Here is a 13,312-nt window from a genome sequence, read left to right as displayed (position 1 = left end):
CATGTCAATTCCCCCTCCATCCATCAGTAATCTGGGATAAATTATGCGTGGAGGGGAGGGGAGGGGAAGGAGGGAGGGGAGGAAGGAAGGAAGGAAGGAAGGGTGGAGGCTTAGCCTAACAAACAACCACTAATCAATATGGTTATTTAAAACCTAGCTTGTGATTAACTCCTAAGAAAACACTCACATCCGATGTTCCAATATCAACCATGTCTTCAGTGGGTAGAAACCGTGGTCAGGGTGAATTTACCATAGGATGAATCTCAAGTCTCTAGGTCCATTATTCCAATAGAACCCCCCTATCACAGTTTGAGGTACATTATTCCAATAGAACCCTCCTAACACAGATCTAGATCCAGTATTCCAATAGAACCCTCCTAACACAGATCTAGGTCCAGTATTCCAATAGAACCCTCCTAACACAGATCTAGGTCCAGTATTCCAATAGGACCCTCCTAACACAGATCTAGATCCAGTATTCCAATAGAACCCTCCTAACACAGATCTAGATCCAGTATTCCAATAGAACCCTCCTAACACAGATCTAGGTCCAGTATTCCAATAGAACCCTCCTAACACAGATCTAGGTCCAGTATTCCAATAGAACCCTCCTAACACAGATCTAGGTCCAGTATTCTAATAGAAAACATGTGGATTGAACCCTCCTAACACAGATCTAGGTCCAGTATTCCAATAGAAACCGTGTGGGTAGAACCCTCCTAACACAGATCTAGGTCCAGTATTCCAATAGAAACCGTGTGGATAGAACCCTCCTAACACAGATTGAGGTCCAGTATTCCAATAGAAACCGTGTTGATAGAACCCTCCTAACACAGATCTAGGTCCTGTATTCCAATAGAAACCGTGTTAATAGAACCCTCCTAACACAGATCTAGGTCCTGTATTCCAATAGAACCCTCCTAACACAGATCTAGGTCCAGTATTCCAATAGAAACCGTGTTAATAGAACCCTCCTAACACAGATCTAGATCCTGTATTCCAATAGAACCCTCCTAACACAGATTGAGGTCCAGTATTCCAATAGAAACCATGTTGATAGAACCCTCCTAACACAGATCTAGGTCCAGTATTCCAATAGAAACCGTGTGGATAGAACCCTCCTAACACAGATTGAGGTCCAGTATTCCAATAGAAACCGTGTTGATAGAACCCTCCTAACACAGATCTAGGTCCAGTATTCCAATAGAAACCGTGTTAATAGAACCCTCCTAACACAGATCTAGGTACAGTATTCCAATAGGACCCTCCTAACACAGATCTAGGTCCAGTATTCCAATAGAAACCGTGTTAATAGAACCCTCCTAACATAGATCTAGGTCCAGTATTCCAATTAAACCGTGTGGATAGAACCCTCCTAACACAGATCTAGGTCCAGTATTCCAATAGAAACCGTGTGGATAGAACCCTCCTAACACAGATCTAGGTTCAGTATTCCAATAGAAACCTTGTGGGTAGAACCCTCCTAACACAGATTGAGGTCCAGTATTCCAATAGAAACCTTGTGGGTAGAACCCTCCTAACACAGATCTAGGTCCAGTATTCTAATAGAAAACATGTGGATAGAACCCTCCTAACACAGATCTAGGTTCAGTATTCCAATAGAAACCGTGTGGATAGAACCCTCCTAACACAGATTGAGGTCCTGTATTCCAATAGAACCCTCCTAACACAGATTGAGGTCCTGTATTCCAATAGAAACCGTGTGGATAGAACCCTCCTAACACAGATCTAGGTCCAGTATTCCAATAGAAACCGTGTTAATAGAACCCTCCTAACACAGATCTAGATCCTGTATTCCAATAGAACCCTCCTAACACAGATCTAGGTCCTGTATTCCAATAGAAACCGTGTTAATAGAACCCTCCTAACACAGATCTAGGTCCTGTATTCCAATAGAACCCTCCTAACACAGATCTAGGTCCAGTATTCCAATAGAAACCGTGTTAATAGAACCCTCCTACACATAGCACTGTCAGATCTCAGAGGGAAGTTGGAATGGAGATTCTCAGCATATTTGGATGCTATTGGTTGTAATGGCATCCCAGGATATAAACAAATGCACAATACAAAACATCTCCATTGGAGTTCCTCAGATACCTCTCAACATACCACACTCGATAAAACCTTGATGGGTTCTCATGTTTTAAATCGAGTCATCGTAAACACACAGCACTTCTGTCAACCAAAGCCACATACCTGTAGATCCGAATGATACTCAGGTTAGAAGGACTGTGTCCCAAATGGCAACCTATTCCCTACCCTATTCCTTACATACTGCATTACTTTTGACTAGAGCCCTATGAGCCCTGTTCAAAAGTAGTGCACTATTTAGAGAATAGGGTGCCATTTGGGATGCATGCACTTGAAACGTGAAGAAAAAGTGGGCCCTAGAAAGTCAGGATGAATCATAACCTCACCAGAGACTCTTTGTGATGAGAGAAAATGGTCTCTTAATTATGGTTCCTCCTAAGTGCGTCTCAGATGACCTTGTGCGTGTCCTGAGTGGCACCCTATTCCCTGTGTAGTGCACTACTTTTTTACCAGGGCCCATAGGGTATCCCATTGGGCTCTGGTCAAATGTAGTAACTTGTATAGAAAATAGGCTGCCATTTGGGGCACAGACCTTATGTGGAAAAAGCATTTATACACACTGGAGCAAACCAAGCATTCCTTTAAAATCTCACTCACTTTTATGCTACTTTTATCTTAAATACGTCTTTCCCTGACAGAAACAGAAAGACATTTGTATCACAGAGTCTATCCCTGACATAAATACTTTCTCTTCACACAATGTTGTAAAAGCTGAAAGAACAAACTGTCTGTTACGTGAATAGACCGATAGATTTCACTTGCAGTGTCTTCTGGTTAAAATAATATAGAGTTGCTAATGGATACTGCCGCAGATAGACAGAATTAACGGATATATAGCCATCTCTGACTGTTGTTAACGTAGGAGATGTCAGAGATATTACAGTCATCTCCTTCACCCTGCTTGCAAGTGGAAGAAAACCAACAGTCGTTTTGATTTACATCTTCTGCCATACATTTTACCAGGACCACAAAGTACAACTAAAAGAGGTAACTAACTAACTCCTATGTTTTGGTCCTGACCACTGTCCTTGGTCCTGACCACTGTCCTTGGTCCTGACCGCTGTCCTCGGTCCTGACCGCTGTCCTCGATCCTGACCGCGGTCCTCGGTCCTGACCTCTGTCCTTGGTCCTGACCACTGTCCTTGATCCTGACCGCAGTCCTCGGTCCTGACCTCTGTCCTCGGTCCTGACCACTGTCCTTGATCCTGACCACGGTCCTCGGTCCTGACCTCTGTCCTTGGTCCTGACCACTGTCCTTGATCCTGACCGCAGTCCTCGGTCCTGACCTCTGTCCTCGGTCCTGACCACTGTCCTTGATCCTGACCACGGTCCTCGGTCCTGACCACTGTCCTTGATCCTGACCACGGTCCTCGGTCTTGACCGCTGTCCTCGGTCCTGACCACTGTCCTCGGTCCTGACCACTGCTTGGTTACTGCTTCTTTAATCCTTACTTTCAGGCTGCAGTGCTACCACAATACACTACACACACATACATACACATACACACACAGACAGAGAAAGAGGGAGAGAGAGAGACAGACAGACAGACAGACAGACAGACAGACAGACAGACAGACAGACAGACAGACAGACAGACAGACAAACAGACAGACAGAGAGAGAGAGAGAGAGAGAGAGAGAGAGAGAGAGAGAGAATAAGAGAGAGAGAATAAGAGAGCGACACATACTACACAGATTGCTTACATCTTGTTGAATAATGTAGCAGCAGTCTCAGTGGTATTTCATTTCCCAGTCAACCACAAACCTACACTACCTTCCTGTCTGGAAGGAAGAATAGAACTATGATCATTATTTATTCATGCAAATTAATACACTTCTGTATTGCGGCGGTTTAGGCATCTCTTGAGGAGACATTCATCCAGAGCTGTGTACAAATACTATCTGAAACCATTTCAAACACTTTTGCTGGGCTTGATTGAACTCATCTGTTGCAATGGAGCCAATAATCACACAAGTACAAACCTCGCCCATTTGGCACTCCAGACCAGCTTAGCAAACGTTGTTTTTCTTTGAAAGATTTCAAATAGTATTTAAACTCAGGTGTGAATTATTCTTTACCGGACTTTACAGTGTGACTAACATATAACCCCATTATTACACTGTAGACACACCCAACCCAGACAGGAAGATCACATTTGGTTGAGTTGTCAACTAAACTTGAATTCAATGTGGAATCAACAAAACATTTTTCCATGTCCTTGGTTTTAAGTTAAAAGTTTGGTGAAAAAAAGACAAATAGTCAGTTTAGATACTGGTCTAATTATGTATTCGGGAGATACAGAACATATTCCCCACAAACGATGCAACGTAGCATTCATTAAGAGACCATTATAACACATTATAATATTCTCTCCACTAGGTGAATTAAGTTAATGGACATGTCCAAAGAGGGTTGAAATGCCTCTGGCTGCATACTAAATAGTACACTTTCCCTTTATAGAGCTCTGGTCATAAGAAGTGCACTATATAATGAATCGGGGACCATTTGGGATGCAGGCTATACTAATGGCAGGTATTAGCCTCTTTTCTGATTGGGTTGCAGGCTATGCTAATGGGAGGCATTAGTCTCTTCTCTGATTGGGATGCAGGCTACACTAATGGCAGGCAGCAGCCTCTTCTCTAATTGGGATGCAGGCTATACTAATGGCAGGCATTAGCCTCTTCTCTGATTGGGATGCAGGCTATGCTAATGTTAGGCATTAGCCTCTTCTCTGATTGGGATGCAGGCTATGCTAATGTTAGGCATTAGCCTCTTCTCTGATTGGGAAGCAGGCTATGCTAATAGCAGGCATTCGCCTCTTCTCTGATTGGGATGCAGGCTATACTAATGGCAGGTATTAGCCTCTTTTCTGATTGGGTTGCAGGCTATGCTAATGGGAGGCATTAGCCTCTTCTCTGATTGGGATGCAGGCTATGCTAATGGGAGGCATTCGCCTCTTCTCTGATTGGGATGCAGGCTATGCTACTGGGAGGCATTCACCTCTTCTTTGATTGGGATGCAGGCTATGCTAATGAGGCATTCATCTCTTCTCTGGAACCCATTCAGGATTTAAAGAAGGGTATTTTGTGCTGTTCTTGTCAGTTATTTTACACAGTCTAATTTGGCATGAATATATTACTAACTCCATTTTCAATTTATTAGCATTTTTAACATTCATGATAACATGTATAAGCATCTATTAGGGCTTATTCATGAATGCTGTTATAAAATAGAATAGTCTCCCTCTGCCACATCGTGAAGATATTAGTACATTTTCGATTGGTCAAATGAAAAGCACTACAGCCACACCCACAAGCCAAAGAGTCTCATCAACTTTTTCAGTCGAGTCACAAAATATTCTTCCTCCTGAGTCCTGGTGAAACAACAACCAAATAAAACCAACAAGAAATATTGATTTGGACATCGCTCTGTCTTGGCACCAACATTATATTTATTGGAGCGAATCACAACACAGCAGCTTGCTTGTTGTTGGCTAGTTCACTTTGATTAAAGAAATGAAAAGTATTTTGCCTCCCAAACGGCACCCTATACAGTGCACTTCTTTTGGCCAGAGCCCTATGGGTCCCTGGTCAATAGTTGTGCACCACATAAGGAATAGGGTGCATTTTGGGACCTAGCCATAGTGTTGCTGATACACTGCCGGTGTTAGCCAAGTGGTGAGCCAAGCAAGCATGAATCTGGCTGGATAAGGTATAGCTGCATCATTTCAGATGTAATTTATAGCAGCCTCCTGACACAGGGATAAATACTCTGCTGTCACCACACACCCATCCTCTGCCCTCTCCCTCTTTTAGTCAAATAACCTTGATTGCAAAAAGCTCTCAACTTCACTGGGAAGATTTCCTTTCCCTCACAATCCAACTGTGTGCTGCATCTGTAACTTGAGATGTGTAAAACAAGCACATCTTACCAGAAGCACAATACTTTGATGCAGAACAACTATTGTCAAGAATGATGATGAGGATTCACTGACTCTTGTCTTCAATGTAACCTATCTATGGTGATCACCTACAGGTGTAGGATCTTCATTTATTACCTTTATTTAACTAGGTTAAGAACAAATTCTTATTTACAATGACGGCCTAGGAACAGTGGGTTAACTGGCCTAGGAACAGTGGGTTAACTGGCCTAGGAACAGTGGGTTAACTGGCCTAGGAACAGTGGGTTAACTGCCTGTTCAGGGGCAGAACGACAGATTTGTACCTTGTCAGCTCGGGGGTTTGAACTTGCAACCTTCCGGTTACTAGTCCAACACTCTAACCACTCTAACCACAGGCTACCCTGCCGCCCCAATCGCAGGAAATGCTTTGTGATTTACATACATTTACTGACAACCCACGCTGACACGCATTTATTATCACGTTTCAGGTAAGATCCAAATGCAGACTGTGTTGAAGTAACAATGTTTATTACAGCAACAGGGACAGACAAATGACAGGTCAAGGCAGACAGGTGTCGATAATCCAGAGTAGTGGGGCAAAGGCGGGCTCAAGGTCACGTCAGAGGTCTGTAATTCAGAGTAGGGGCAAAGGTACAGATCGGTGGGAAGGCTCAGGGTCAGGGGCAGGCAGAGTGGTCAGGCAGGCGGGCTCAGCGTCATGGCAGGCAAGGGTCAAAAGCAGGAGGGCGAGAAAAATAGAAACTGGGGAAAAGCAGGCGCTGAGACAAAACGGTTGTTGACTTGACAAACAAGACAAACTGGCAACAGACAAACAGAGAACACAGGTATAAATACACAGGGGATAATGGGAAAGATGGGCAACACCTGGGGGGATGGGGGGGTGGAGACCATCACAAAGACAGGTGAAACAGATTAGGGCCTGACAGTTATATTAACAGTATCACACTTTTTATGTATCTTACTTTTGGCCAGCGAATTGCTTAACACCTGTGACATTATGGACTAAACATTCAAATCCTGTTGCTGCGGGATTATTATTTTATTATTTTATTATTATTTTGTTGTGACAATACTGGACAAATTAAGATCCTACATCTGTATGATGGTGCACAGTGGTTTGTGTGGATCCATTTGGTAGACAGGAGAGTTTTTCTCAAAGACAATATTCAATTCAGTTTATTTGTTAGTCTTTTCTCAGAAGCATTCTGGAGACCAAAATGATTGCTTTATTTCTTCCTGCCTGGCCCATCCATGGTGTGTAGAGCCCTGTCTATCTAGACTATTACCGGGTAGCTTCCTGAAAGGGCCTTTTCTTCTGCTCCCCTGCTGTGACTCACAATGAGACCAAGTCTAAAGCTGCCACGCCACCACGGTGTGTGTGTGTGTCTCTCAATGCGACCTGTGACTAATACTGTCACCCCATTGTGGCTTCACTCAGCATCTGGTGCTCTGAACTTCCACTCTCTGTGACTGGCATGTCCCATGGTGCTCTGTGATTCCATGCCTGCTGTCGCTCTGATGATACTGCTGACACACAGACACATACTCACACATTCTCTCTCTCTCTCTCTCTCTCTCTCTCTCTCTCTCTCTCGCGCTCTCCTTCCTTCCACACTGTCACACACTAACACACTCCTACAGTCCGTGGAGTTTTGCCAAACTTCCAATTACATTAGAGAGACAAGGAACAATGGTGCTCTGCAGGCTTAGCCCCATCTTCCCCAGACTGAAGGACCACCATGATGTAGTACCATCAGACTGTAGAACCACAATGCTGTAGTACCATCAGACTGTAGAACCACCATGATGTAGTACCATCAGACTGTAGAACCACCATGATGTAGTACCATCAGACTGTAGAACCACCATGATGGAGTACAATCAGACTGTAGAACCACCATGATGTAGTACCATCAGACTGTAGAACCACCATGATGTAGTACCATCAGACTGTAGAACCACCATGATGTAGTACTAGCAGACTGTAGAACCACCATGATGTAGTACTATCAGACTGTAGAACCACCATGATGTAGTACCATCAGACTGTAGAACCACCATGATGTAGTACCATCAGACTGTAGAACCACCGTGATGTAGTACTATCAGACTGTAGAACCACCATGATGTAGTACCATCAGACTGAAGAACCACCATGCTGTAGTACCATCAGACTGTAGAACCACCATGATGTAGTACCATCAGACTGTAGAACCACCATGCTGTAGTACCATCAGACTGTAGAACCACCATGATGGAGTACCATCAGACTGTAGAACCACCATGATGTAGTACCACCAGACTGTAGAACCACCATGATGGAGTACCATCAGATTGTAGAACCACCATGCTGTAGTACCATCAGACTGTAGAACCACCATGATGTAGTACCATCAGACTGTAGAACCACCATGATGTAGTACCATCAGACTGTAGAACCACCATGATGTAGTACCATCAGACTGTAGAACCACCATGATGTAGTACCATCAGACTGTAGAACCACCATGATGTAGTACCATCAGACTGTAGAACCACCATGATGTAGTACCATCAGACTGTAGAACCACCATGATGTAGTACCATCAGACTGTAGAACCACCATGATGGAGTACAATCAGACTGTAGAACCACCATGATGTAGTACCATCAGATTGTAGAACCACCATGATGGAGTACCATCAGATTGTAGAACCACCATGATGGAGTACCATCAGACTGTAGAACCACCATGCTGTAGTACCATCAGACTGTAGAACCACCATGATGTAGTACCATCAGACTGTAGAACCACCATGATGGAGTACAATCAGACTGTAGAACCACCATGATGTAGTACCATCAGACTGTAGAACCACCATGATGTAGTACCATCAGACTGTAGAACCACCATGCTGTAGTACAATCAGACTGTAGAACCACCATGATGTAGTACCATCAGACTGTAGAACCACCGTGATGTAGTACAATCAGACTGTAGAACCACCGTGATGTAGTACCATCAGACTGTAGAACCACCGTGATGTAGTACCATCAGATTGTAGAACCACCATGATGGAGTACCATCAGACTGTAGAACCACCATGCTGTAGTACAATCAGACTGTAGAACCACCATGATGTAGTACCATCAGACTGTAGAACCACCATGATGTAGTACCATCAGACTGTAGAACCACCGTGATGTAGTACAATCAGACTGTAGAACCACCGTGATGTAGTACCATCAGATTGTAGAACCACCATGATGGAGTACCATCAGACTGTAGAACCACCATGCTGTAGTACAATCAGACTGTAGAACCACCATGATGTAGTACCATCAGACTGTAGAACCACCATGATGTAGTACCATCAGACTGTAGAACCACCATGCTGTAGTACAATCAGACTGTAGAACCACCATGATGTAGTACCATCAGACTGTAGAACCACCATGATGTAGTACCATCAGACTGTAGAACCACCATGCTGTAGTACAATCAGACTGTAGCACCACCATGATGTAGTACCATCAGACTGTAGAACCACCATGATGTAGTACCATCAGACTGTAGAACCACCATGCTGTAGTACAATCAGACTGTAGAACCACCATGATGTAGTACCATCAGACTGTAGAACCACCATGATGTAGTACCATCAGACTGTAGAACCACCATGCTGTAGTACAATCAGACTGTAGAACCACCATGATGTAGTACCATCAGACTGTAGAACCACCATGATGTAGTACCATCAGACTGTAGAACCACCATGCTGTAGTACAATCAGACTGTAGAACCACCATGCTGTAGTACAATCAGACTGTAGAACCACCATGATGTAGTACCATCAGACTGTAGAACCACCGTGATGTAGTACCATCAGACTGTAGAACCACCATGATGGAGTACAATCAGACTGTAGAACCACCATGATGTAGTACCATCAGACTGTAGAACCACCATGATGTAGTACCATCAGACTGTAGAACCACCATGCTGTAGTACAATCAGACTGTAGAACCACCATGATGTAGTACCATCAGACTGTAGAACCACCGTGATGTAGTACAATCAGACTGTAGAACCACCGTGATGTAGTACCATCAGACTGTAGAACCACCGTGATGTAGTACCATCAGATTGTAGAACCACCATGATGGAGTACCATCAGACTGTAGAACCACCATGCTGTAGTACAATCAGACTGTAGAACCACCATGATGTAGTACCATCAGACTGTAGAACCACCATGATGTAGTACCATCAGACTGTAGAACCACCGTGATGTAGTACAATCAGACTGTAGAACCACCGTGATGTAGTACCATCAGATTGTAGAACCACCATGATGGAGTACCATCAGACTGTAGAACCACCATGCTGTAGTACAATCAGACTGTAGAACCACCATGATGTAGTACCATCAGACTGTAGAACCACCATGATGTAGTACCATCAGACTGTAGAACCACCATGCTGTAGTACAATCAGACTGTAGAACCACCATGATGTAGTACCATCAGACTGTAGAACCACCATGATGTAGTACCATCAGACTGTAGAACCACCATGCTGTAGTACAATCAGACTGTAGCACCACCATGATGTAGTACCATCAGACTGTAGAACCACCATGATGTAGTACCATCAGACTGTAGAACCACCATGCTGTAGTACAATCAGACTGTAGAACCACCATGATGTAGTACCATCAGACTGTAGAACCACCATGATGTAGTACCATCAGACTGTAGAACCACCATGCTGTAGTACAATCAGACTGTAGAACCACCATGATGTAGTACCATCAGACTGTAGAACCACCATGATGTAGTACCATCAGACTGTAGAACCACCATGCTGTAGTACAATCAGACTGTAGAACCACCATGCTGTAGTACAATCAGACTGTAGAACCACCATGATGTAGTACCATCAGACTGTAGAACCACCGTGATGTAGTACCATCAGACTGTAGAACCACCATGATGTAGTACAATCAGACTGTAGAACCACCATGATGTAGTACCATCAGACTGTAGAACCACCATGATGTAGTACCATCAGACTGTAGAACCACCATGCTGTAGTACCACCAGACTGTAGAACCACCATGATGTAGTACAATCAGACTGTAGAACCACCATGATGTAGTACCATCAGACTGTAGAACCACCATGATGTAGTACCATCAGACTGTAGAACCACCATGCTGTAGTACCATCAGACTGTAGAACCACCATGCTGTAGTACCACCAGACTGTAGAACCACCATGATGGAGTACCATCAGATTGTAGAACCACCATGATGGAGTACCATCAGACTGTAGAACCACCATGCTGTAGTACCATCAGACTGTATAACCACCATGATGTAGTATACCTTTATTTCAACAAGGAAAACAGACTGAGACCAAGGTCTCTTTTACAGCTGGGTCCTGCGTATACATGTTTACACATACAGGTTAGGTACAATGATTAAGAAACTACACCAGACAAACAAAACCATCACAGATAACACACAAAAATACAGCAGCAGATTGTTAGGTTTACACACAGGTTATTCCCCTAACAGGTTATTCCCCTAACAGGTTATTCCCCTAACAGGTTATTCTACTAACAGGTTATTCTACTAACAGGTTATTCCCCTAACAGGTTATTCTACTAACAGGTTATTCCCCTAACAGGTTATTCCCCTAACAGGTTATTCTACTAACAGGTTATTCTACTAACAGGTTATTCCCCTAACAGGTTATTCTACTAACAGGTTATTCCCCTAACAGGTTATTCCCCTAACAGGTTATTCCCCTAACAGGTTATTCTACTAACAGGTTATTCCCCTAACAGGTTATTCCCCTAACAGGTTATTCTACTAACAGGTTATTCTACTAACAGGTTATTCCCCTAACAGGTTATTCCACTAACAGGTTATTCTACTAACAGGTTATTCTACTAACAGGTTATTCTACTAACAGGTTATTCTACTAACAGGTTATTCCCCTAACAGGTTATTCCCCTAACAGGTTATTCCCCTAACAGGTTATTCTACTAACAGGTTATTCCCCTAACAGGTTATTCTACTAACAGGTTATTCTACTAACAGGTTATTCTACTAACAGGTTATTCCCCTAACAGGTTATTCTACTAACAGGTTATTCTACTAACAGGTTATTCTACTAACAGGTTATTCCCCTAACAGGTTATTCCCCTAACAGGTTATTCTACTAACAGGTTATTCTACTAACAGGTTATTCTACTAACAGGTTATTCTACTAACAGGTTATTCCCCTAACAGGTTATTCTACTAACAGGTTATTCAACTAACAGGTTATTCTACTAACAGGTTATTCTACTAACAGGTTATTCTACTAACAGGTTATTCTACTAACCGGTTATTCTACTAACAGGTTATTCTACTAACAGGTTATTCAACTAACAGGTTATTCTACTAACAGGTTATTCTACTAACCGGTTATTCTACTAACAGGTTATTCTACTAACAGGTTATTCAACTAACAGGTTATTCTACTAACAGGTTATTCTAGGTTATTCTACTAACAGGTTATTCTACTAACAGGTTATTCCCCTAACAGGTTATTCTACTAACAGGTTATTCAACTAACAGCACAAGAACTTGCATTACCCGAAACAGTAACAAGGAATACAAAAATAAAAATGCTCCAATAAATATTTAAAATGAGCAACTTGAGCAAGAGTCCCAAGTTTAAGTTTAGTCTGCAGGCTATTCCATAGGCAAGGAGCGTAAACAGGAAAAGGCAGCCATACCCAACTCTGTGGAAACCGCATGGGCCTCAAGTGTAATCCATGCTTGAGACCTGGTTTTAGGAATTCTAATTCTAATATTGATGAGTGATGATAAATAAGAAGGTAGTTTATTCAGAAGTGCTTTATGGACAAACACGAGAGCATTTTGTTCTCGTCTCACGGACAGCGAAGTCCAACCCACATTTTGATATAAAACACAGTGGTGAGTTCTGTAGCTAACACCCGTAATAAACCTAAGTGAACAATGATAAGTAGCATCCAGCGATGTAAGTGTTGATGCCGTAGCATGCATGTAAATAATATCCCCATAATCTACAACAGACATAAAAGTAGCTTTGCACAATTTGTCTTCTATTTGTAGAGGACAAACATGTCCTGTTTCTATAGAGGAAGCCCAGCTTGATTTTTAGCCGTTATCAAAGTTCGTCATTTTAAAAGACAGTTTATCATCCAACCATATCCCTAAGTATTTATATGCAGAGACCTGATTCATTCGAAAACCATCG

General features: G+C 42.9%; 1 protein-coding gene across 18 annotated transcripts in view; it reads left to right on the top strand.

Moving 5' to 3' along the window:
- LOC110531925 (adhesion G protein-coupled receptor B3) overlaps positions 1-13,312 on the top strand; it is a 351,790-nt gene that overhangs the window by 184,670 nt on the left and 153,808 nt on the right. The window lies entirely within an intron of this gene.

This window comes from Oncorhynchus mykiss, chromosome 23, assembly GCF_057628025.1.
Source record: "Oncorhynchus mykiss isolate SJ-2025 chromosome 23, ASM5762802v1, whole genome shotgun sequence".
Taxonomy (NCBI): Eukaryota; Metazoa; Chordata; class Actinopteri; order Salmoniformes; family Salmonidae; genus Oncorhynchus; species Oncorhynchus mykiss.
Note: the sequence above shows the minus strand (reverse complement) of the source record. Positions and strands in the feature narration are given on the sequence as shown.